Source organism: Nomascus leucogenys, chromosome 1a (assembly GCF_006542625.1).
Source record: "Nomascus leucogenys isolate Asia chromosome 1a, Asia_NLE_v1, whole genome shotgun sequence".
NCBI lineage: Eukaryota > Metazoa > Chordata > Mammalia > Primates > Hylobatidae > Nomascus > Nomascus leucogenys.
The window spans coordinates 98397709-98422277 of NC_044381.1; the positions used below are offsets into that span (position 1 = coordinate 98397709).

At 38.0% G+C, this 24569-nt stretch overlaps 2 pseudogenes; both read right to left on the minus strand.

Annotated features, from left to right (window-relative positions):
- Window positions 1-2294: 2294 nt before the first annotated feature.
- LOC100582029 lies at window positions 2295-5670 on the minus strand (annotated as a pseudogene).
- A 10923-nt stretch (window positions 5671-16593) lies between these two features.
- On the minus strand, window positions 16594-17622 carry LOC100582363 (annotated as a pseudogene).
- Between the last annotated feature and the right edge of the window lie 6947 nt (window positions 17623-24569).

Sequence of the window (24569 nt, forward strand, 5' to 3'; positions counted from 1 at the left end):
GGGTGTGGAGATGCAGGGGCTGTTGAGCCCTAGAGCAGAAGGCCTAGTCTGGTGGGGCTGGATTTTGAAATGGTGCTGTGCTGCACAGCTTGGATTTCAGAGGCTGTGTGGTACTCCGCATGAGCTCCCTCTCTAGAGCAATGCTAACGTGCTATGTCTAGGCAGCTCTTTATGCTAGCTAGTCTGAGGGTTCTGTCCTGTGGCTAATGTTGCAGGAGTTTGCAGTGGGAATGTGGATGCCTGGGGATCCCTCACCCTTTTCCTACACTGGAGAGCCTCTTTGGGCACCCAGCTGAGCTGGCTGCCGGACTTCCTTCTCCTTCCATGCCTCAGGTATTTCCTGTCACTTCTCTATTCAATTCCAGTGTTTTCTCTTAGGTGGTCTATTCAAAGTGTGATTATCTACGTGCTATTTTGGTTCTTTGTGGAGGAGGCAAATGTCAGATGCCTCTAGTCTGCTGTCTTGAAGCCCCTTCTCTTCTCTATTTGTATTAGTTTTTATTGTTGTCTGTTTTTTTTTTCCAAATATTGTGATCTGTGGTTGATTGATTCTGTGGATTCAGAACTCACAGAATGAGGAACTACCACATATTGCTTTCTAAGTATCAATTAATATCAGTGTATTATCTTTTAATGTTGTTGGTGAGAAGTCTGAAGGAAATTTCATTTTGTTCCCTTTGTTGGTAATCTGATTTTTTTCCTATGGAAACTTGCTTTTTTTTCCCCCTTTATCTTTGGTGTTCTGACAATCACAATATAATGCATTTACATGTAAGACTCTTTTCAATTATTGTTTTGTTAAGGTTCTCTGAGAAACAGATTCCAAGATGGAATTAGACAATGAAGAGACTTATTGAGGAAGAACACCTGTGAAGGATTAAGGGGCGAGAGTGCAGAATTAGATTGGACAGGACCTTTGGACAGTGATTCAGGTCTGTCATCAGTGAATGGAGAGAGAGAAGGAAGAAAGATTGGGTGTAAACAGTCTTAGTGCATCTCTGAGAAAGTCTCAGGCAGGGCAGTGGCAATTCCCAGGGTAAAAATTAGAATAGTCCCTCATTAGGTAGGAATGGCTCTCTTCTGGTTCCCCTGCTGTGTTCTGTCCTTGGCTTGGAGAATCTCCCAGGAGGAACCTGGTTTTTGTGTGAGTGCTGAAGGCCAAAGAACTGTGCTCGTCATAGCAGGCTTTTTGCAGAGGAGAAACATGATTTGGTGTACCGTGGCTGCCACCTTGTGTTAAGGCACTTACTCTGAAGACTCATGTTCTGAAATTCTGTGAATTTTTTTTTTTTTAAATCTTTGGAAAATTCCTTTTCTACTTTTCTTACATTTTTAATCTCTCCTTTTTTTCTTTTTCTTTTCTTTTTTTTTGGTGATTTTTGACCTATAGGTAATTTAATCTTTCAACTTTTGTTGTGAATTTTTTTTTCAATTATATATTCCAGTCATTCTCTTGAAATTTTTTTCAGTAAACATATGTTTAATCTTCAAGAACATTTTTATACTTGTTTCTTTAGTTCATACGTTGTTTCACAGATGTTGTCCTTTTTGTAAAGATTTATTATCTTCTTCAGTCTCTCTATATTAGAGCTTTCTAAAAGTTGTCTTCTAAATTATCTGTTTCCTCTGGAGTTAATAATTAAATTCCATTTGCTTCTCTTGGGTCTTCTGTCCTCACCATGCTTGCTAAGCCTGAAGTTATCCATGTTTCAAAAGACAAACTAGTTAACTAGTACTGGCTCATATTTTTTTAAATGTAAGATGGACTGTTTTCCTGTTAGATGGCTTTCTCAAGTGAGAATTCAGACTGGGAGATCTTTTTTCTTGTGGGTAGGGCTTGGGGAGGGGAATCTGTGACTGACAGGGTTTGCCTTGGGTTGAGCAGATAGGGATCTGGTTGGCAGGCTGAAGGCCGTTCAGATGCCAGAAAGAGATCTAGTCGCTCTAGAAGCCCTTGCTTGTTCCAGTTTGATTTCTTTAGGGAAGATGTGTCTGGTGTTTTAGCTAGAGGCAAATCCAGGGTCACTGCCTTGTGCTTGGGATTATAGGACTAGAATGGTAGTACCAACAATTAGGTATTCTATGTACAGATCTTTAATCTCCCTCTTTTCACACTCATCCTTAATTCTGTGTATAGTATAGGGTACACATCTTCAGGTTCCATCAAGTAGACTGGCTTCCAGCCCCTGGTAACAGATTCTAGGCTGTGGCTCTCTCTAGTTATTTTATCTTCAACCTAATCCTCTCTGCTCCTCCTTTCCTCCAAAAAAATGGAAAACCTCTTATTTGTTGGTGGCCTCCTTTATTCTTTTTACTGTTACGGGATTTCGGTCAGCTCTTTGTGTTTTTTTCAGTGGGGTCTCAGGAGGGGCAGATGGTAAATGCATGTGCTTTGTCTGCCATCTTGAAGCTTAAGTTTTCTATTGTTGTTACCAGCTTCTGAAGTTATAGCGACATGAATAGGTAAAAGGTGAACTGAGCATTATTTTGTTTTGTTTTTCTCCCCCGTGTTGGCAGTTGTTTTAAAAAAACAACACCCTGTTTATTAGTTTCTTCTTTGTTCATCATTTTGCTTAACAGAAGTTACACAAAATTGGGGGGGGATATATTGTCTTTGCAGACTGTCATTTGCAGAGGAGTCATGAATAATGATTCCAAAGCCCCATTAGCTCCTGAATCAGACAAAGAATAAATGACAATATAAGAATGAATTCTGTTTACAGCAATATTATAATACAACATTGAATTACTGCAGTGAAGTGGTTGCAGTTTTCAAAATAAAATATTACTAGCCCAAACACTAGACAAACTAAAATCACCCGACTGCTTGCAAACCGAAGTGATCAGTGCAAGCAGTTGTTGGCCTCAATAGCGAAAAGCAAAATCGATAAGGCTTTTCTGGCAGTCTCTGACATGACGCTCCATCTCTGCTCAGCGAGGACCTGGGCAGCCACACTTTGAATCTTGGTCTTTCTTTTTATCTAAAAGGGTGGAGTAGATCCCCAGCTTTCTCAGTTCTCCCACCAGGTCCTCATTCTGGCACGTCTGCAGAAGAATGTTACAGCCCCTGACAAACTCTCCATTGAGGTACGCTTGTGGGATGGTGGGCCGGTTGGAATAGTCTTAATGCCCTGTTGGAGCTCGAGGTCATCCATCTCTTTGTAGGCCAGATAGTCATGGAGACTGCGCAGTTGTAGGATATGCACCACTGCGTTTCTGAAGCTGCACTGGGGCTGCTCCGGCGTCCTCTTGAGGAAGTCCAGCACCTTGTCCTTCACCAGCGCTTCTCTGCTGCCCGAGTCTGTTGCACGTGCTGCATGCCCAGCACAGCAGGGCCACCACTTCGCTGCTCATCCCCACACGTTTGCTGGAGCCCACAATGGCCCAGGCCCTCGAGCATTATTTTGAACTGATATACAGTAGACTTGAAAATTTCAAGAAAGACTACTTCTGGATTCTATTTGGATAATTTTTCCCATTGCTTTGATCTTATAATCTTTTAAACAGAAAACTAACACGTGGTCCTTGAAGAAAAGTTGGAAAATGGTCAAAGATAGAAGAAAAATCAATAATCCAAGGCCATCACCAAAGCAGAATTGCATTTTGCATTTACATATTTCCTTCAAGCTTTTATTCAGGTATCTTTTGAATTGTTGTAATTATGTGTGTCTGTAATTTTTTTTTCCTGAAACTTAATCCTCTAACGTAAATCATTTTTATGTTACGTAGTCTTTTGTAAACTTCACTTTTAGTGTTTGTAAATGGTCCATTTTGTGAATATAGTTTACTTGACTATTCTTTTCTTGGTGAGCACTTAAGCTGTTTTCATTTTTTAAAAGGATTTTAAAATATATATGATGATGTAATATTAAATATCTTTATATAATATCACTTTTGTTTTCTGGATTTGGGATAAGTTTAGGAATGTATTCCCAGAATTGGGGCCAGAATTTGGGGAAGGGGAGAGAGGGTAGTTAAGAAAAAAGGAGAAGATCATATTCTTTGGAACCAGGTTGGTTGCAAAAAAAGACAAGACTTTTTTAGGGCCAATTTGTAGACTTGGTTAGATGCTACAAAATTATTTTGTGAACATAGTGAGTGATTTTTAGTCTGTTTTTGCAGATGTGGTTCAGCGTTCATTGTGTGTCTGTTTAGACGAGAATCCAGTGTTATAATCAGGACAAACTAAACCTCCTGCTTTTTCAAAGTAGCAGCTACTTTTACAGATTTTGATATGAGTGCTATAAAAGAGATGATGGGTTTTTTGTTTAATAGGATAATGCTCTGATAATTTTGTATAAAGAGCAGTTAAGCGTGTTATACATTGTGTTAGGTTTCTTGCTTGCAAGACGGAAATACGACTCAAACTGGTTTGAGAAAAATAACTGAATATTGTTTTTTGTGACTAAGAGTTTCAAGGTTTCACGGTTACATCTAATGACTTAAATTATATTATGAAAACATGGTCTTTCTGTCCTAGTCTCTTGGGCTCTACTTTTTCTCTGTTAATTTCAGACACATTATTTTTCTATGTAGGGGCAGCATCTCTAAGCTCACATGGTATTTAGTATTTACTTCAGAAGGGGGAGAGAGTCCTTTTTTCGTTTTTTTTTTTTAAATTGGAAAATTTTAGGAAAAGTCTTAGGGATGGCTCTAACTCTTCTGTCTTGGGGTAAATTTCCATCTCTGAGCAAATCCCCTTGGCTGGGATATTGGATCGGGAGCTTCCTCCTGTGGCTGGTCAGGGTAATCCTCATCTGAATTATGTGGAATAAATTTCTTATAAATAGAGAGATTCTGTTATAAGAATGGAGTACTGCATAGGCAGAAACAGTAGGGTCTATTTTACATAGGAATAAGCTTATTCCTCTTTTCCTAGAAAGCCAGGTGTGTGTTTTAAAGGTTCCCACTTGCTGAGTAGTATTGACTCAGTTTTGTGTGAAAACGTAAAAAAAAAAAGTTGATGCAGGATAAATATGAAGTCTCATTTTTCAATTTAAATTATTTTAGAAGTTGTTCTTACATCAAAGATCTATGAGTTATAAGTGAGTAGAGCATAAGGTGAGTCAACAGTATAATGTGGAAGCTAGAACAATTAAGGATGTATATAATAGAAGTTCAGTATCGGACCAGGCAGCAGTTTTTGGAAAACTTTGTTCTATTCTGGGTGCCATATGTTAAATGTGCTTGCAGATTGCATGAACTTCGTAAATTTTAAATAACTTGAGCGTATGTTTAGTTGAGAAGAGGAATCTAAGAGTATAGGAAAGGAAAATATCCTTGGTGCCAGAATTACAAAAAGGATATTAAAACCTTTTTAATGAAAAATGATAAAGGGATATTAAAACCAGATATAAGTTGTGTGGACTAATGTTTTAATGTATAAATGGATATAGAGATTCCTGCACAAAGCTAGGACTTTTAAAGCAGTGCTAAAAACTCAATGTAACGTATCTGGAGTACTTGGCAGAAACTGTACTGTAGTAATACTTAAGACTAGTTGTGACTCACAGCTTGTCCGTAGACATGCAATTCCTACTGAAATTGAGGACTCAATAAAAAGTGTGTGTATTGTATATTTCAAAATACATAGAAGAGAGTAATTCAAATGTTCAAGGGAATTGGGTTTAGAGATGGAAATTTACCCCAAGGCAGAAGAGTTAGAGCCATCCCTAGCACAAAGAAAAGACAAATATTTAAGGTGATGGATATCCCAATTACATGGGTTTGATCTTGAACTACATGAACATATTAAATTAGCACATGTACCCTAAATATGTACATTTATTGTGTTTCAATGAAGTGAAAAAGGATTTAATTATGGTTTTAGGTTATCACTAAGAAAATATTCCAGCATGTCATGTCTTTTTAAGTGTATGTATCTGTAATTGCTTTATCAATGTAAATACATACTGGCTTTCTATGTTAAAAAGCAAAAAATTCTTGGCCAAAAAAAAAAAAAAAGTAAGCATGCCACTGAGGGAAAACCAGAAGACATAATAGACTGGAAAATTAGCAACCTACGTAATTGAATTAGAAGAAAAACTTGAATGAGATTTTAAAGTATATTTTAAAAATAATTTGAATGATAAAAGAACAAAAGCCACAAAGAGCACAGCATTATGAAAAAGGCTGAGGTATCGTTGATAAGAAATCAACTAGGATGTGTAGAAATGAGAAAATTGGTGGCTCATGCCTGTAATGCCAGCACTTTGGGAGGCCAAGGTGGCGGATCACCGGAGGTCAGGAGTTCGAGACCAGCCTGGCCAACATGGTGAAACCTCGTCTCTACTAAAAATACAAAAATTAGCTGGGCATGGTGGTGCGCACCTGTAATCCCAGCTACTTGGGAGGCTGAGGCATGAGAATCACTTGAACCTGGGAAGCAGAGGTTGCAGTGAGCTGAGATCATGCCATTGCACTCCAGCCTGCGTGACAGAGCAAGAGTTCGTCTAAAAATAAAAAATGAGAAAACAGTCATAAAAAAAAAAACAAACAAACTCTGGCCAGGTGCAGTGGTTCATGCTTGTAATCACAGCACTTTGGGAGTCCAAGATGGGAGAATCACCTGAGCCCAGGAGTCTCTTCCAGCCTGGGCAACATAGCAAGACTGTCTCAACAAGCAAACTCAAGGTGTGAGACTGGACCTAGCTAAAAAGAGAGTATGTGAAATTACCAGAGTATATTAACAGATAAATAAATGGAAATTATGGGGGAGGTTAAGGGACAGAACACAGAATGAAAAGTCCAACATGAGCCTTGTAGGAGTTCCAGACTGAAGACTGGAAGAGCAGCAGCATTCAAAGAAATGGTAGCTGAGAATTTCTCAGAGTTGATGAAAAATGTAATTCCTCAGATTGCAGAAGCACTTTGAGTCCAAAGCAGATAAATAAAAGTATATCTACACTTAAGTTCATGCCATTGGAAATCTACAGAATACTAAGGAAATTTGAAAGCAACCAGCAGGACAAATTACCTATAAACAGCAAACTAATAGCCTTCTCATCAGTAATGATACAGGTCCAAAATTATGTATATACAGATGCTAACACATGGTAAATGCTCAATGAGTGATAAAATATTAACTTTGAGAACAGACATGATTATGGCTGTCTTTTTTTGGAAAAAGGAAATGTGATCTTTCAAAAGGCAAAACATCAGAGAATCTTGGGGTTGGAGAAGACTGAAAAATGACTCAGTTCATTTCTGTGGATACAGAGTAAATATTTTGCTTAACCAGGGCCAGTGTGTGTTCATCCCATGAGATCTTGTCTAATATTCAAACAGGCATTTAGAGGAGGCTGTCCTCTTCCTATCAAGGTATGTGTTCACATGGAAATTGGGCAGCTATTTAACAGGTCTGAGGGATGTTTTTGTATTGAGACTGACCCAGTAGCCTCTGGGATTACTTCCAATAACATCTCTGGATGTTAGTAATATGAGAAACTCATTTTGCATGTAATACTTCATATTTTTCAAAACAATCCTGTGAAGGAGTAAGGCAGGTATTTGAATTCTCATTTTAGATAAAACCTTAGGAAGCAGCTCTTTTAAATTGGGTTTTATAACTAAAACTGGCTGATGATGATGTGCTTTAAAACTTTCAGAGTGTGCTTCATTTTTCACTTCTGAGTTATGAAGATTTGGATGTGGCAAAGAAAACCAGGGATTAGACTTGGATTGGTATGAGGTAAAGGAAATGTGTAATCAGGAAATAAATATTCTTCCTGCTGCTTGTTAGTAAGGGAGAAACATGTTCTCCCCATTAAAACTTAAGAGCCTTCTGTTTTCTAGATTGTTTTTCATTTATGGACAAAGCTATTCCTTCAATTCTAAGGAATTGGCTAGGCAGATGAATAATTGGCTCTGTTGATTAAAGTTGCATTTCTAGTATTTTTAATGGTATTACTGAGAATGTTGTCATTAGTTCATACTTTATTCATTATTTACCTTGGATAGAGTTTTTGCCATGTTAAGTTCAGCCTGAAATGGTAAAGCTTTTAGAAACCTTGTAAAATGAGAGCATTAAAAGTTGTGGATCCAGGCCAGGCATGGTGGCTCACACCTGTAATCCCAGCACTTTGGGAGGACGAGGCAGACGGATTGCCTGAGCTCAGAAGTTCGAGACCAGCCTGGCCAACATGGTGAAACCCTGTCTCTACTAAAAATGCAAAAAATTAGTCAGACATCGTGGCTCATGTCTGTAATCCCAGCTACTTGGGAGGCCAAGGCAAGAGAATTGCTTGAACCCGGGAGACAGAAGTTGCAGTGAGTGGAAATCAGGCCACTACACTCCAGCCTGTGTGACAGAGCAAGAGTCTGTCTTTAAAAACAAAACAAAAAAAAATTGTGGATCCAGTTGAGAGATGAGAAGTTCAAGGAACAACCTGAAAATTAATATTTTGTTATTGCTTCACTGAACAAAATCATGTAACTGAAGTTCATCTTTCATAAGCTATTGAAATTATGAATCTTGTTTAGAGAAAAACTAGTCTCATGAGCTTTTTAAAGTAGGATATTGTTACTTTAGTTATATAGCTTTTTTTGGTAACCTAAAGCAAAAAGTGAAAAATTGACTTTTTTATTTTTATTTTTATTTTTAGGCAAGACCTGGCTCTGTTGCCCAGGCTGGAGTGCAGTGGCACAATCTCAGCTCACTGCAACCTCCACCTCCTAGGCTCAAGTGATTCTCCTGCCTCAGCCTCCTGAGTAGCTGGGATTACAGGTGCCCACCACCATGCCCAGCTAATTTTTGTATTTTTAGTAGAGATGGGGTTTTGCCATGTTGGCCAGGCTGGTCTCCAACTCCTGGCCTCAAGTGATCTGCCTGCCTTGACCTCCCAAAGTGCTGGGATTACAGACGTGAGCCACTGTGCCCAGCTAAGTGGTTTTACATTTCTTTATCTATAAAGTGAGGGAATTAGACAAGTTGATTTCTAAATGATTTTTCAATATTGAAATTAAATGAGTTTAACGTGATAAATTATTGTGTCATTTTATGCTGTGGGTTGATTTAGTGTTTTTAAAAGTTAAACGTTTGAAACTAATATTTTAATATATAAACATTTTTAAAGATAGCTCTAGCATTTAAAAATTGTTTAATATCAATAGGTTTAATATAATAAATTTATGAAAACAGAAAATATGGCCAATTTTAAATCTTTATTAACTGAAACATAAGAGAATGTACTATTTCAAGCTAAAGGTGAACTAAGTATTTAAGAAGAGAGTTTGTTTTTTCAATCTCATGTAAAACAAAAAGTATGTGAGACAAATCTCAATCAGTTTAGAAGTTTATTGTGCCACGATTGAAGACACACCCAGGAGACAGATCTGTGCCTTTCTCCAAAGATGATTTTGAGGGCTTCAATATTTAAAGGGGCAAAGCAGGCTGGAGGGGAAATAGGGAGTGTAGGGTCACATTACTGAATCCACAGGTTGCAAGATAAAACCACATAGGGGAATAGTGAATTATGTATTCGTCTTATGCTCAATAAATCTGTGCTGTACATAAGATAAGGTGATAGAGTGGAGATATTTGACCTTTATCTGTAGCTATTTGCTTAGGAACTAAAGGAAAGGCAGTTGCTTGCATGACTCAGCTTTCAGCTTAAATTTTTCCATTTGGCCTAGTGAATTGGAGTCCCGAGTTTTTATTTTCCTTTCACATTTCTCCCCACTTTTCTTTTTAAAATCTTTCCGAGAAAGCATTTTAGAAGAAAACGACCCTCTGGTCTTGGGTATTGTCTGATCTTTTGTGTCTAGGACAGTTTATTCCTAGACGAATAGGTCTTGTGTTGTTAGGAAGCTAATTTTTTGGCAGGTTGTGAAGTCTCATGTCCTACAAAGAGAACATAAGTGGAGGAAGAAAAACAAACAAAAAAGAACAATCCTGGAAAACTGACAAAGGCCATATTACTCTGAAGTCCATTCATCAGTAGGCAGGTATGAAAGTGGTTTATGTATATAAATAGGTTGCTATTGTTTTCTTCTGCAGTTTAAGTTGTCTAGCTTCAGTTCACAGGGCTTTAAGAAAAGCAAAGCTTAATTTTTAGTGATTTCAAATCAGGAAAAATGGAAAAAAAGGAAAAGAAATAAGGAAAAGAAATTGGAAACATTATTTTGGAGAGTCATAGCCAGCAAAAATTTTAGAATTCAGTCCAAATTGTAGAAAATAATAAAAATGAAAACACTAGGCAAGGCTGGAGTCTAATAACAGGTATACTGTAATTTAATTTGAACAGGATTTTTCTCTCTCCAATAACCCAATTGTACTTAAAATCATAGAAGGACCAACTTACTTGTAAAATACATTTTAGACCTATTACACTTGGCTTGATTATTTGCATAAAGTACAGCAAGAATAATCATTTGTTATACAGGATCTCCATTGTTTTTTAAATTGGCTTTGCTGGAAACTTTTTTTTATAAGGAATCTAAGATTAGACTTTCTTAAAAGCCTTGAGCCCAGCCGAGGATTTATCTGTGCCTTTAAATACCTGTGTGAATTGGGTGAATTCTTCTCTTTTTGAGGTCCCAAGAAAATTTGGGGTTCCTGGGCCTGTCAGAAAGTGACATTCTTTACTTAGCACAGATCAGGACCCGGTAAAGAACGAGGTATTAGGCCAGTTTTTCCAAGGGGCTCCAGTTATGCACTTGTATAAAAGAAAATAGATTCTTACTGAAGTTATGCAAATAACTGTATTTTCATAAATTAAGAATTCTCACAAATTAGTTACCAAATTTTGGAGAAATTAGGTTGAGTGAAAGGAATTATGTTTTAAATTTTTTTCGTAAGAGTATACGTTACTGAATTATTAAAAGCTGCAAATAGCCTAAAAGAAGAAAAAGTTTTCTTGATTCTGAAAAACAAAAAGAATCAGCAAATGTGTTAAACAAAAAGTCATAAAAGATTATTTCCAGTCTGCTACTAGTTCAGCCTATGCAATTAACTCCTACTGTGCTCAGTATTGGATCAGCAAATCTCATGAATACATCAGCTCTTCATGAGAGTCCTGGAAGTTTTCCTCTTTATTCCAATGGCACCATCTCTAAATTTATCCATAAATCTATATTTAAGAGTACTCCTTGGAGTTCTATAGCTGATTATAAACTGCCTTATAAAAAGATCAAAGTAAAACAACAATTGTGGATGACAAAAGTCTTAGAACAGCCATGGTTGAAGACACAATTGACAATTGGCATACAATAATTTTACATAATCATAATTACTACTGATAACATATACTAAAACATCAGAATCACAGGAATCTCATAATTTTGGCACATATACTAATAACACATTTATATAAATACAATCCAAGGAAGGCTAAACACAATTTCATATTTGACAATACTTCCTGTATGAATTTATTACACCAAACAAGCCAAATGTGTCTCTTGGACTTAAGGGTACTTAATATCAAAAAATTAATGAAGACTGAATTTAGAATTTGATTTTGGAAAGTTTGTCAAATATAAAGAGTTTAAAATACTTGATATCGCAAAATAGGATCACAGGTCATTGTAAAGTAAGTCATTCATTTAGCCAAATTGATAAAGATTTTGTTTAAAAGGCAAAAATCTTTATTCTTTGAGAGGGGAGACTTAATTCCTCAAACAATAAGCCAAAATACAGCGTAAGGCCAATTAAATCTCTCTCTCAAATCTTATAAACCTATTTTAATCATCTTGACCATAAGGTGGAATTTCCATAGACCTTTTTATAGTCTTTTATAATTTTTTTTTTATTAAAAAGTGGGTTAATGCTCCAAGAAAACCTTGTTAACCTGACATGGGGCCCAGATGCTGGTCTTGCATCAGTGTACCTTTGGTACTAATGTTTGTAGAGAAACTTTGAACTAATTTTCTCTCTCAAAATCAGCCCTTACAATTGTATGCACCCACCTCTTTCAGGATAGTCCCTGGGCCTAGAGTGGTTGAGTAGTTTTAATTTCTGGCCCTGTGCCTCATGAATGCAGTTCATAATGTAATAACCTTAATTTAAAACCTTAAATCACCCTAAATTTAAAAATGTTTTAATCTCAGTTTTCCTAAGGCAAACTCCTCTCTCCCGCCGTACAAAAACAACCCACCACCTTCTGCAGTGTGATTGCTTTTCAATATGGGGAGTACATTTAGATAACTTGCAAGCTAGGCTGGGGGTGGTGGTTCATGCCTGTAATCCCAGCACTTTGGGAGGCTGAGGTGGGTGGATCACCTGAGGTCAGGAGTTCGAGACCAGTCTGGCCAACGTGGCAAAACCCCATCTCTACTAAAAATACAAAAATTAGCCAAGCATGGTGGTGCGCACCTGTAATCCCAGTTATCAGGAGGCTGAGGCAGGAGAATTGCTTGATCCTGGGAGGCAGAGGTTGAAGTAAGCCAAGATGATGCCACTGCATTCTAGCCTGGGCAACAGAGCAAGACTCTGTCTCAAGAAAACCCCAAAAACCTTAAATTACCTTAAATTAAAAAATGTTTTTATCTCAGTTTTCCTAAGGCAAACAAAAAACAACAACAAAAAAAACTCCACCACCTTCTGCAGCATGATTGCTTTTCAATGTGGAGAGTACATTCAGACAACCCACAAGTCAAAACTAATGAGAAGGATACTTAAATAGAAGGAATATGTCCTGAGTTGTAAGTGAAGGCTTTCTGTTTCATAAAATAATTTAGATATATTAAGCCAAGAGCATAGAATGTTATATTGGAAGAAAACACTTCCTTCAGACCTTTAAGATAAAACATTTTTAGCATCAGGTCACAACAGCAATTAAAACCTGAGGAAAAAAGAGGAGCTGGAGCAACTTATTATCTCAGGTCTTCTCCAAGGGGAGAGAAAGCTGAAAACAGAGAGACACAATAAAAGTTAAACTTTTGGGTCAAACAAAAAATTTTGCATACTAAAGGAACAACTCAAATGAAAATCAGATAGTGAAATTGACATCTCAAAGTATAGAGAGAAAGTCGGTGGGCTAGAAGGCAATTAAAAATCGATGCTGGAGTGCTGTGGCTCACACCTGCAATCCCAGCACTTTGGCAGGCCGAGGAGGGCAGATCATGAGGTCAAGAGATCAAGAGCATCCTGGCCAACATGGTGAAACCCTATCTCTACTAAAAAGACAAAAATTAGCTGGGCATGGTGGTGCGCCCCTGTAGTCCCAGCTACTAGGGAGGCTGAGGCAGGAGAATTGCTTGAACCTGGGAGGCGGAGGTTGCAGTGAGCTGAGATCGCACCAGTGCACTCCAGCCTGGCGACAGAGCGAGACTCAGACTCAAAAAAAAAAAAAAAAAAAAAAAAAAAAAATCGGTGCCAAGTCAAACATACAATTATAGAAATCTACCATAGGATTGTATAAAGAGACCAATTTTATTTAGATTGCTAGTTTTAAATTTAGTCTCTGTCTTTGAACTAGATTTCTGAGCTCTGGGCAGAGCCCACACTGAAACCCTGATTCTCCAAAGAGAAACATATCATGGGCCTGTTCCGAAGAGACTAGGCCATGTAGTGCTTTTACAGTGCATTTTGTTACAAAGACTTTTCTGTAAGTCTCTGAACTATGTCCTTTCTTAAACACCCAAGAGCAGCCCCTGTGGTAATAACTATTTTAGTAAAAAAAAAAAAAAGGAAAAAAAAATCAGGTAACAATACAAAAGCAGGCAGTTTAAAAATCTGAGAAACTTGTCTGTTTACGCTCCTTGGGTATCATAAGAAAAAACAGAGCTTCTCCCTAAAAAGGAGTCTGGCATCTTCTTTGTTTTCATGAAGGAATCCTAGGCTGTTAGAAACTGTTTTAGGTCCTTCATGCAGCAGAAGGTGGTAAGAGGAAGGAAAGATAGGCAGAAGTAAATGGAGAAGACAGAATTCAGTCTACTGAGAAGAAATAAAACCTTTTTCTCAAAAAACAAGATTCTAGGAGAGAAAGAAAGCATAAAAGCCTTTTAAATACACACACACACATCTTGATAGCAGCTTTTATTTAGGCTGACTTTCAACCATCAAACTGTTGAAAACATCCTTTTATATCTCATTACCATATTTTAGCTGGGACAAATTGCTTATATTTAAAAAGTAACGTAAATATAAAAATATAAAGCCAGAAAGGACTTGATTTAAGAACCAATCCCAGCTGTCATGGTGAAAAAAGGGCAGAATTTTTTCTTATATTTAAAAAGTAACATAAATATGAAAATATAAAGCCAGAAAGGACTTGATTTAAGGACCAATCCCAGCTGTCATGGTGAAAAAAGGGCTAAAGAATGAACCACGGTGTGGGGTGATGGCTGAAGCTCTTTCGGTTTCGCTTGGCTAGCAAAAGGTGGCCTTGTTACATAAATAAAGTCCCTGTGTAGTCAATCTTTTTTCTTTGCTGGCTGTTTTTTTTTTTTCTTTTTCTTTTTTTTCCCTAGCTGTGGGAATCTAACCAATTCAGAGGCCTTATTCCTCCTAATTTGGAATGTTCCTTTGCATTTGATCAGGTCAGGTAGAGTTGGTCAAACCCAATGGGAAAAAGACTGAAAAAACAAAAACAACAAAAAAACCGGAAACAAATCAACAACAACAACAAAAACAACACAAATGATGCTTGAACAATTTATGTGACTACTGAGCTCTTAATGGTAAGGAGAAATTAAGACCAGTTGATTGTTAATCTTAACCTTTAGCTATTAAGGAGAATTTCTCAGACAAACCCTAGTTCAGCTAACTAGGAATGGGGTCCAGGCTGAAGACTGTTCTCTAGTGTCCTAGAAGCAGGAAAAAACTCAAACTTGCCTTCCCTATGGGAAGCAAGCTGAAACTCCAGAAAGGTATTGCCTGCTCTCCACCGTCATGGAAGCAGGAAAACTCACCTTTCTTGTTGGAAGCAAGTAAAACTCCAGAAAAGGAGTTGTACAGCAAAATAAACCTTAGATCTCAATCAAATTTTGGGAGATCAGGGATTCTCTGGAAGAGAGAGCTCAGAGGCCTCAGCAAATCATCCTGTTTGAGCAATAAAGATAGCCCAAGCTGGTACCAAGCATCGACAGGAAGTTTGTTAAAGGTCAGGGGGAACTCCACTGAGCCCCTTCCTGGTCACAAATTTGTAAACCAAAAAGTTCCTGAGCCAAGTCTCAACCAATTCAGAAGTTTGTTTTGCCAAGGTTGAGGACATGCCCAGGAGACAGCTTTGTGCCTTTCTGCAAAGATGATTTTGAGGGCTTCAGTATTTAAAGGGGAAAAGCAGGCTGGAGGGGAAATTGGGAGGGTATGGTCACGTTACTGAATCCACATGTTACAAGAAAAAAGGAGCAGGTAGGGGAATAGTCAATTATGCATTTGTCTCGTGCTCAGTAAATCTGCACTGTGTATAAGATAAGGTGAACACAGAGTGGAGATATATGACCTTTATCTGTAGCTCTCTGCTTAGGAACAAAAGGAAAGGCAGTTGCTTGCATGACTCTGCTTTCAGCTTCAGTTTTTCCTTTAGCATAGTGAATTGGAATCCAGACTTTTAATTTTCCTTTCACACTTATAAGAGATGTCTAGTAACAAAAATGTGTTCCAGTTTATTATTTGAAATGCTACTTATTATTTATAATTAGGTGCAATAACAAGATAAGAATTGAACACTCTTTACTAATTGAACAGCTTTTAGATGTGTATCTGCTATGGCCACAGTTTTTTTTTTTTGTAAGAGATATAACTTTTGTTTCTTACAGTAGTCCTTCTGTGAGTCCTGATACAATTCCCAAACAATGGTAGAAATTATAAAGAGACAGGTGATATGACTATTACCTGTAAATCATGACCAGAAATATAATACGACCTTCATTTTATTACATTTCATTGTGCCTCACAGATATTGTGGTTTCTTGTTTGTTTGTTTTAACACATTGAAGGTTTGTGGCAACTCTGTTGAGCAAGTCTATCAGCACCGTTTTCCCAACAGTTTGTTCTTGCTTTGTGTCTCTGTGTGACACTTTGGTAATTCTCACAATATTTTAGACTTTGCATTATTATTGTATCTGTTATGGTTATCTGTGATCAGTCATCTTTGATGTTACTATTGTTATTTTGGTGTACCACAAACCACATCTATAGAAAATAGCTAACTGAATTGATAGATGTATGTGTTCTGACTACTCTACTTTCCCCATCTCTCTCCCTCTCCTTGAGCCTATTTCCTAAGATACAATCATTAAAATTAGGCCTATGACTAACCCTACAATGACCTCTAAGTGTTCAGGTGATAGGAAAAGTCCCATGTCTCTCACTTCAAATCAAAAGCTAGAAATGATGAAGTTTCATGAGGAAGGCATGTTGAAACTAGGCCTCTTGTGCCAAACAGCCAAGTTGTGAATGCAAAGGAAAAGATCTTGAGGGAAAGCATAGGTGCTACTTCATTGAACACATGAATGATAAGAAAGTGAAATGGCCTTATTGTTGATATGGAGAAAATTTTAGTGGTCTGGATAGAAGATGAAACCAGCCACAGCATTCTCTTAAGCCAACATCTAATCCAGAGCAAAGCCCTCACTCTCTTCAAGTCTATGAAGGATGAGAGAGGTGAGAAAGCTGCAGGAGAAAAGTTTGAAGCTAGCAGAGGTTGGTTCATGAGGTTTAGATAAAGATGATGTTCCAGAGGTCTTGCCCTTGCTGGGGGTCAGGCTAAAGTCAGATTTTATACCCAGTTTTTCTGCAGTTGTATTTTTGGTAGAGGGTCCTTCCTTTGATAACTCAGTTGGTAATTTCTCTGAGGAATTTCTGGCCTCCAAAGTGACTGTGCTGGGACCATCACTGATAGATTAATCACAAGACTCAGACTCCGAGGAGGAACTGGGACTCTCTTTTGAGCAAACGCTTACGCTACGTTTCCTTTTGGCTTTAACAAGGCTGTTTCTAGCAGAACCTTTTGGAGAACTACATCTCTGATTGGCCCAGTCTTTTACTGCCTGTACTTCAGGAGACTTGGCATTCTTCGCCTTTTTTTTTTATATTCACATTTCTCCTTTTTCTTTGGTGATTTTCTTTTGGTCTCTTTGTTATCATCACCCGTGGTGCCACAGTTGGCTTTATTTTTTCTTTTTTTTTTTTGGCTGACAGTCTGATCTGTGACAGCTTTTGGTTTCAGATCCAAGACCTTCTCATTATTGTTATTGTTCTCTTGCCTCTTCCTGTGCTTCTTTGAATATTTGTAATCTGGTTCAGTTTCTTCATCCTCCTCTAACTGAAATGCCCGCTTCTTTGCTTTTCTAAGTGATAGATTAGTGTCACCATTACTGATGACTACAGAATAATCAGCAACTCCTCTCCTAATTTAAGTCTGAGGCGGTCGTTCTCTCTCACCAGGCGCACACTCTCTGCCCGGGGCAGGAGCCCCCGCTCCAGGTAGAGGCCTAGGAGGGCCCTAGAACTGAAGCTGAAGCACTGGCGGATGAGACTAATGAGATCTGTGACGACTCACATCTGTTCAAGTGGAACAAAAGCCAGAAGGCCGTACAGTGCAGGGTAGCTGGCGGCAGGTAATCAAATTGAAGCCTTGGCCTAACTGTCTCGGAGGCTGCCATCTTGCTCGGTGCTCAATAGAAGCCGACTTTCAAGTCTTATTGTTTAAGGAATACGTTTCATAAGACTATAGCTACCATAGATAGTGTTTCATCTGATGGGTTTGGGAAAAGTAAAGTGAAAACCTAAAAAAGATTCACCCTTCTAGATGCCATTCAGAGTATTTGTGATTCATGGGAGGAGATCAAAGTATCAACATTAACAGGACTTTGTAAGGAGGGGATTCCATGGATGGAATCCATGGCATGATTTTGAGGGGTCTAAGACATCAGGGGAAGAGGTCACCGCATATGTGGTGGAAGTAGCAAGAGAACTAGAATCAGAAGTGGAGCCTCACAATGTGACTAAAGTGCTGCTGCAATCTCATGATAAAACTTGAACAAATGAGGAATTGCTTCTATGGATCAGTAAAAAAGTGTGTTTTTGAGATGGAATTTACTCCTGGTGAAGATGCTGTGAACATTGTTGAAATAACAAAATATTTAAAATATTCCGTACACTTAGTAGATAAAGCTGCCGCAGAGTTCGAGAGGATGAGTCCAACTTTGAAAGAAGTTCTGTGGGGACAAAGCTATAGAACATCGTGGCAAACTACAGAGAAAATGTCCAGGAAAAGAAGGAATGGGTGCAGCACATTTCATTGTTGTCTCATTTCAGAAATTGCCAGAGCCACCCAACCTTCATCAAGCACCACCCCCATCAGTCAGCAGCTATCAACATGGAGGTGGCATCCTCCACCAGGACAAAGATTGTGACTCGCTGAAGGCTCAGATTGTTGTTAGCATTTTTAAGCAATATTTTAAAAGTTAAGATCTATAATGCGATTGCACACCTAATACATTTCAGTATAAACATAACTTTTATATGCATTGTGAAACCAAAAAGTTTGTGCGACTTGCTATGTTGCATTATTCTCTTTATTGTAGTGGTCTGGAACTGAACCTGCAATATCTCCAAGGTAGGGCTGTACCATAATGCCAGGTTCCTCCATCTGCTAATCATTTAGTGCCTTATGGAAAAACAATTGTTTTCATCAGAAATTAGAATTTAACTTTGGTCAATATACAAAGCTGTTGATAAAGTAAGGCATACCCATGTAGAGTATTTATTGACAGCTATCCAAACAATCTTACATTTTTTTGCTTCACGTTTTTCTTTTCAAAGAGGCAGTTTGTTTTATTTTGCTGCATTGTTACTGTAATTTCAAACTTTATAGTTTAAACCTGTTTTTTTCATGTCTTTCCATATCCCTTTAAGTCTAAATTTTATGTCCTTACCTGATTTCCCTCTGAAAAATGTTTTCCAGATGTAGTGATATTGTGATATTAATGCTAACCCAAATGTTAATATGCCATTCATTTGAGAAACATATTTGAGAGTCTTCTATGTGCTAGTGTGTCTGGAATTGGTGGCTTCTTGGTCTTGCTGCCTTCAAGAATGAAGCCGTGGACCCTCGTGGTGAGTGTTACAGTTCTTAAAGATGGTGTGTCCGGAGTTTGTTCCTTCTGATGTTCGGACGTGTCCAAAGTTTCTTCTTCTGTTGGGTTCGTGGTCTCGCTGGCTTCAGGAGTGAAGCTGCAGACCTTCACAGTGAGTGTTACAGCTCTTAAAGGCGGCACGTCTGGAGTTGTTCATTCCTTCCATCTGGAGTTGTTCGTGCCTCCTGGTGGGTTCGTGGTCTCACTGACTTCAGGAGTGAAGCTGCAGACCTTCCTGGTGAGTGTTACAGCTCATAAAGGTGGCACGGACCCAGAGTGAGCAGCAGCAAGATTTATTGTGAAGAGCGAAAGCACAAAGCTTCCACAGTGTGGAAGGGGACCCGAGCAGGTTGTCACTGCTGGCCCGTACATCTGTGCAGAAAGAAATGGGCTTTCATTTTCAGGAAAAGAAACATGGCCAGTGTGATATGGAGTGGAGTGAGCAAAGGAGAGCCTGAGAGATCAGGTCAAGAAGTAGACAGGGCAGGTCGTGCCTATCTTTTTTTTTTTTTCCCCAGTATCTGTATGAGAGATAGGTTATGCCTGTCTTGAAGGCCATGTTAGGAAGTTAGTATTTTATTCTAAGAACAACAAGATGCCAATGGAATATTTTTATATGACCTGACAACATATAAAATGAAAAGCACTTTTATTTGTGTGTGGAGAATGGACTGAAGGGGAGAAAGATGGAAAGTAAAGAAATAAACTGAAAGACTATTGAAATGGTACAACAGAGACAATGATGGCAAGAAGAGATGGAGAAGGAAGAGAAGTGGATGACCTTAAGATATATTTTAAAGTTATAGTCAAGGAATTGCTGGTGGATTAGATGTAGAGAGTGAGAGAAAAAAGGGATCAAGAGTGACTCTTGGTTTTTGATTTGAGAAATTGGATGAACAATAATGCCATTTATGGAAATGGGAAAAACTGGGGAGAAAAGTTCTGGAGGGGGTGAAAATCAAGAATAGAAAATTCTATTGAAGAATACAGAATAGAGATTAAGTTGGAGAGGCCCATTTAGTCATCCAAGTGGAGATACTAAGAAGGAAGTAAACTGTGAGTCTGGAGCTTGTGGAGGAGGGCACTTTAGGGCTGGGGAAGCTAATCTGGGAGTCATCAGCTTACAGGTAACCATGCCAGTGGATGAAATTATGTGGGGAGTGAATGTAGAGTTGTGAAAATTTTCACAGTTTACATCAAGTACGTATGGGAGTCGCTTAACACTTTCAATTTAGAAACCTTTGTGACACATCTGGGAAGGTAAAAAAAAAAAAAAAAAAAAGTGTCCTTGAAATGCCTGAAAACCGTGCCATCCCTTTCTGATAAATTTAAGCCTTGCAGTGCTTCTTCCAAGCCAAACATCCTCTGGCATGCTTTCCTCCTCCATGGGTCTAAAAGTTTTATGACAAAATAGAGAAATGTATTTTTAATTAAGGGGATTAACCTCAGAGTGAGTGAGAACCTTCCTGCTTAGATTTGATTACTGTTTCTGGCATTATTCTAGTAAGAGAAATTTTATTAAAGGGAATGAGTATCAGTCTGTCTCGGACTATGTTTTACTTTTTTTCCTGTCACTTAGCTTACTTGACTGATATGCTGCCGCTCAGTTTTAGGAGACCTTTGCATTAATCTGTTTCTCAGTAGGCTGTGCTATAGGTATGTCTTACAAACAGGCAGCATAATTTGGCTACATACAAAGAGAATCCTCTCAGGTTACTTTTCTGGATTTGGGTTTGACTTAGGAAACCTTGCATGAAGTGCTATTTATTTTCCTTCAAAGGTGAGGATTTACTGGGAATGGATTTTTTCTTGTGCTAGAACACCCATCCCAGATTACCTTCAGCTGAAACTATTTAAAACAGCATTTCAGAAGATTTAAAATATTTTAATATTTGAAAATATTTAAAATTCTGTCTGGAATGCTCTAGTAAGCCAGAAAAATTCTAGTGACAATGTTAACATTTATCCCATGAGGCTAAATGTGACCTGTATGTTCCAAAATATTCAGGTGCAGCACAGCTTGGAAATATGTAAATTAAAATGATTTCTTCCTGTATGTTTCAACTCCAAAGCTAGTTTTGATGCTTAAATTTCATGTATATTCTAACAGATTACATGATATTTAGTCACATGTTGAATTTGTACAATGCATTAGCTTTTAAAAAGTTTTCATACCTATTTGTGGTGTCTTTATATCCAGTGATTAGGCAGGACAGCTGTTAAAATTCCTGCCACAGACAGAACTAGTAATGTGCCTGGGCTGGAATCCAGAGTATATTTCTATAAAATAAGGACCCTTAAGCAAACAACAAATGTAACTACAATACCAGTGTCCACCATTTAAAATCCCAATAATTTCCTACCATCATCAAATATCACCTAACATCCAGTAACTTAATACCATAAGATCCATTCATATTTTTGCAATTGTCTTTAAAAATTTTTTTTTTTGTTTGAATCAGTATCTAAGTAAGGTCCAAATAGTATCTTCAGAGTGTCTGTTTTACTTTTGTCTTTAAATCTATGCAAAAAAATCTTAAAGTCTAACTTACATAGTGTTTTAGTAAGATTATAGTATAACTGTTATATATTATCAAAGAATCTACTATGTCAAAAGAGAATTTAATTTACTTTGGAGAAAAAAATCAGGTAACTATGTAGATCTGAAAAAGTTTGATCTGTCAGCTTTATAACCTGTGGATGACACGATGCCAAAATAGTCTGTTGATTTTATTAATCTAGTGGAAAACATGATCAATTCAGTCAGCTCAGGTATTAACCAAACTGCAAATTAATTAGCCTTTAAAAATGTCTTCTATTTGTTGGGTCCACAAATATAGCCAAGATAATATTTATAAAGGACCACGATTATATATTGACCACAGTTATGTATAAGACCACTTCAGGCCAGGTGTGGTGGCTCATACCTGTAACCACAGCATTTTGGGAGGCTGAGGGGGGAGGATCAAGAGTTTGGGAGATCGATACCATCCTGGCCAACATGTTGAAACCCCGTCTCTACTAAAAATACAAAAATTAGCTGGGTGCGGTGGCGTGTGCCTGTAATCCCAGCTACTCTGGAGGCTGAGGAACGAGAATCACTTGAACCTGGGAGGTGGAGGTTGCAGTGAGCTGAGGTCGTGCCACTGTAGTCCAGCCTGGCAACAGAGTGAGACTGTCTCAAAAAAAACAAAAAACAAAAACCACTTGAAAATCTTTAATAATGTCACCTCAGTTGAGTAGTTCTTAGCTTTCAGAAATAATTACAACTATAGTGCAGTGCCTATTCTAATTTTAGAGCTATCTTGTCTAACAATTGGCTCATCACATACCAACTGTGTATTCTTTTTTTTTTTTTTTTTTTTTGAGATGGAGTCTCGCTCTGTCGCCAGGCTGGTGGCAGTGCCGCGATCTTGGCTCACTGCAACCTCTGCCTCCCGGGTTCAAGCGATTCTCCTGCCTCGCCTCCAGAGTAGCTAGGACTACAGGCTTGCGCCACCAAGCCCAGCTAATTTTTGTATTTTTAGTAGAGATGGGGGTTTCACCATGTTGACCAGGATGGTCTTGATCTCTTGACCTTCTGATCCACCCGCCTCAGCCTCCCAAAGTGCTGAGATTACAGGCGTGAGCCATGGCGCCTGGCCAATTATGTATTTCTTATTAACAATTAGAATAAAATTATACGCATAGGTTATATAATACACACACACACACACACACACACACTTTGTATGTTAGATGTGTTAGGCATAAATTCATACACCTACATGATGATTATTCTGTTGCTTTGTGATTCCTTAGATTTGGTGATACTGATAAAAGTACCAAGGGCAGTTAATGCACTTCAAGAAATACAGAAAGAATACTGGTACGTGGAGAACATGGATGGAGCTTTAATATTGTAAATTTTACAAACTAAGTGGAAAAATAGAATTATCTACCTAATAGTAGAGTAATTGTAGTGTTTAGGCTCAGCAGGATAAAAGTCATATAATGTAGGAGTTCTATCCTCTGGGTTTAACTTCTACCCAAACTCTTACTGGTTTTACGACCTTAGACACAATTGTTAATTTTTCTATGCCTGTTTCCTTATATGTGAAATGAAATGATATCTACTCCAGGGTTGCTGTGAGAATTAAATGACAAAATACTTGTTTGTGAAATGCTCAAAATAGTGCTTTGCACACAGTAAATATTTAATACATTTAAGTTATGGTATTTCTTAGCCGATTTATCAACATTGTTTCTCAGAGAATTTACTTACGTGATTTTTTTTTTTTTTTTGCAGTGGTGCGGTGTCGGCTCACTGCAGCCTCCCCCTGCCGGGTTCAAGCTTCTCCTGCCTCACCCTCCTGAGTAGCTGGGATTACAGTTGCCCGCCACCACGCCCGATTAATTTTTGTACTTTTAGTAGAGATGGGGTTTTGCCATGTTGGCCAGGCTGGTCTCCAACTCCTGACCTCAGGTGATCTGCCTGCCTCGGCCTACCAAAGTGCTGGGATTACAGGCGTGAGCCACCACGCCCGGGCTTAAGTGTGTATTTTTTAGCTAAATGCTAGTCTTTTAAATACATACTTTTATTTTAGCCATCTTCAGTAGAAATATTTCCAAAATGTATTAAATGCTCCATTAATTTATGCAAATATTCTGAACACAGTGTAATATTTTTATATTGATTCAAGTTCATTACAAATACTTACCATTGCCCTGTAGTTCAGGCTTGTTATAGGGGTGTTGAAGTCTGTTTCAAACTCCAAAATGGCCTAAGACTGATTATGTTCTTGCTTTCACATGTGTAAGCTTCATGCCTTTGGCAGTCATCCCCTTCCTTTCCCTTTCTAATCCACTGTAGACTGAGAAACCTGATGAACAGGTTAATTAGAATTATGCTGAAAATAAGACAAAGTGAGCTAGAAGGAATTGGAAATGGCTCTTCTGAGGGTGACCCCTTTACCCATTAGTCAGGGACTAATCCAGCTCCACGAGTTTTTTATACTTATTTCTGGATCGTTGGCTACACTTCAAATAGCTGAGGTTGTTGGATATAATGTCCATATTAAATAAGTATTAATCTAATGACAATAGTGCTTTAAACTAAAATATGGTAGAGTCAATTACAGTGCCATTTTGCAGCTTTATTGAGGTGCGATTGGCAAAACTTGCATATATTTAAGGTACACAATGTGTTTTCATATATGTATATACTGAAATGATTACAATACTCAAGCTAATTAAAATATCCATCACCTCACATAGTTACCATTTTTGGTGTGGTGAGAACACCTGAGATCTACTTTCTTAGCAAATTTCAAATATACATTATTAACAAGTCACCATACTGTATATTAAATCTTCAGAATTAATTTTATAATTGAAAGTTCATACCCTTTGACCAGTATCTCCCCTTTTCCCCCACACAGTGACATATTTTGAAAGATCTATTTAGAACTTTCCTACAAACAACTAGGCCTTAAACTCTCAGTAGATCTTTGAGCCTCTTTCAAGTTACTGTGATTCAGTAATGCATGAAAGGATAGAAAGCA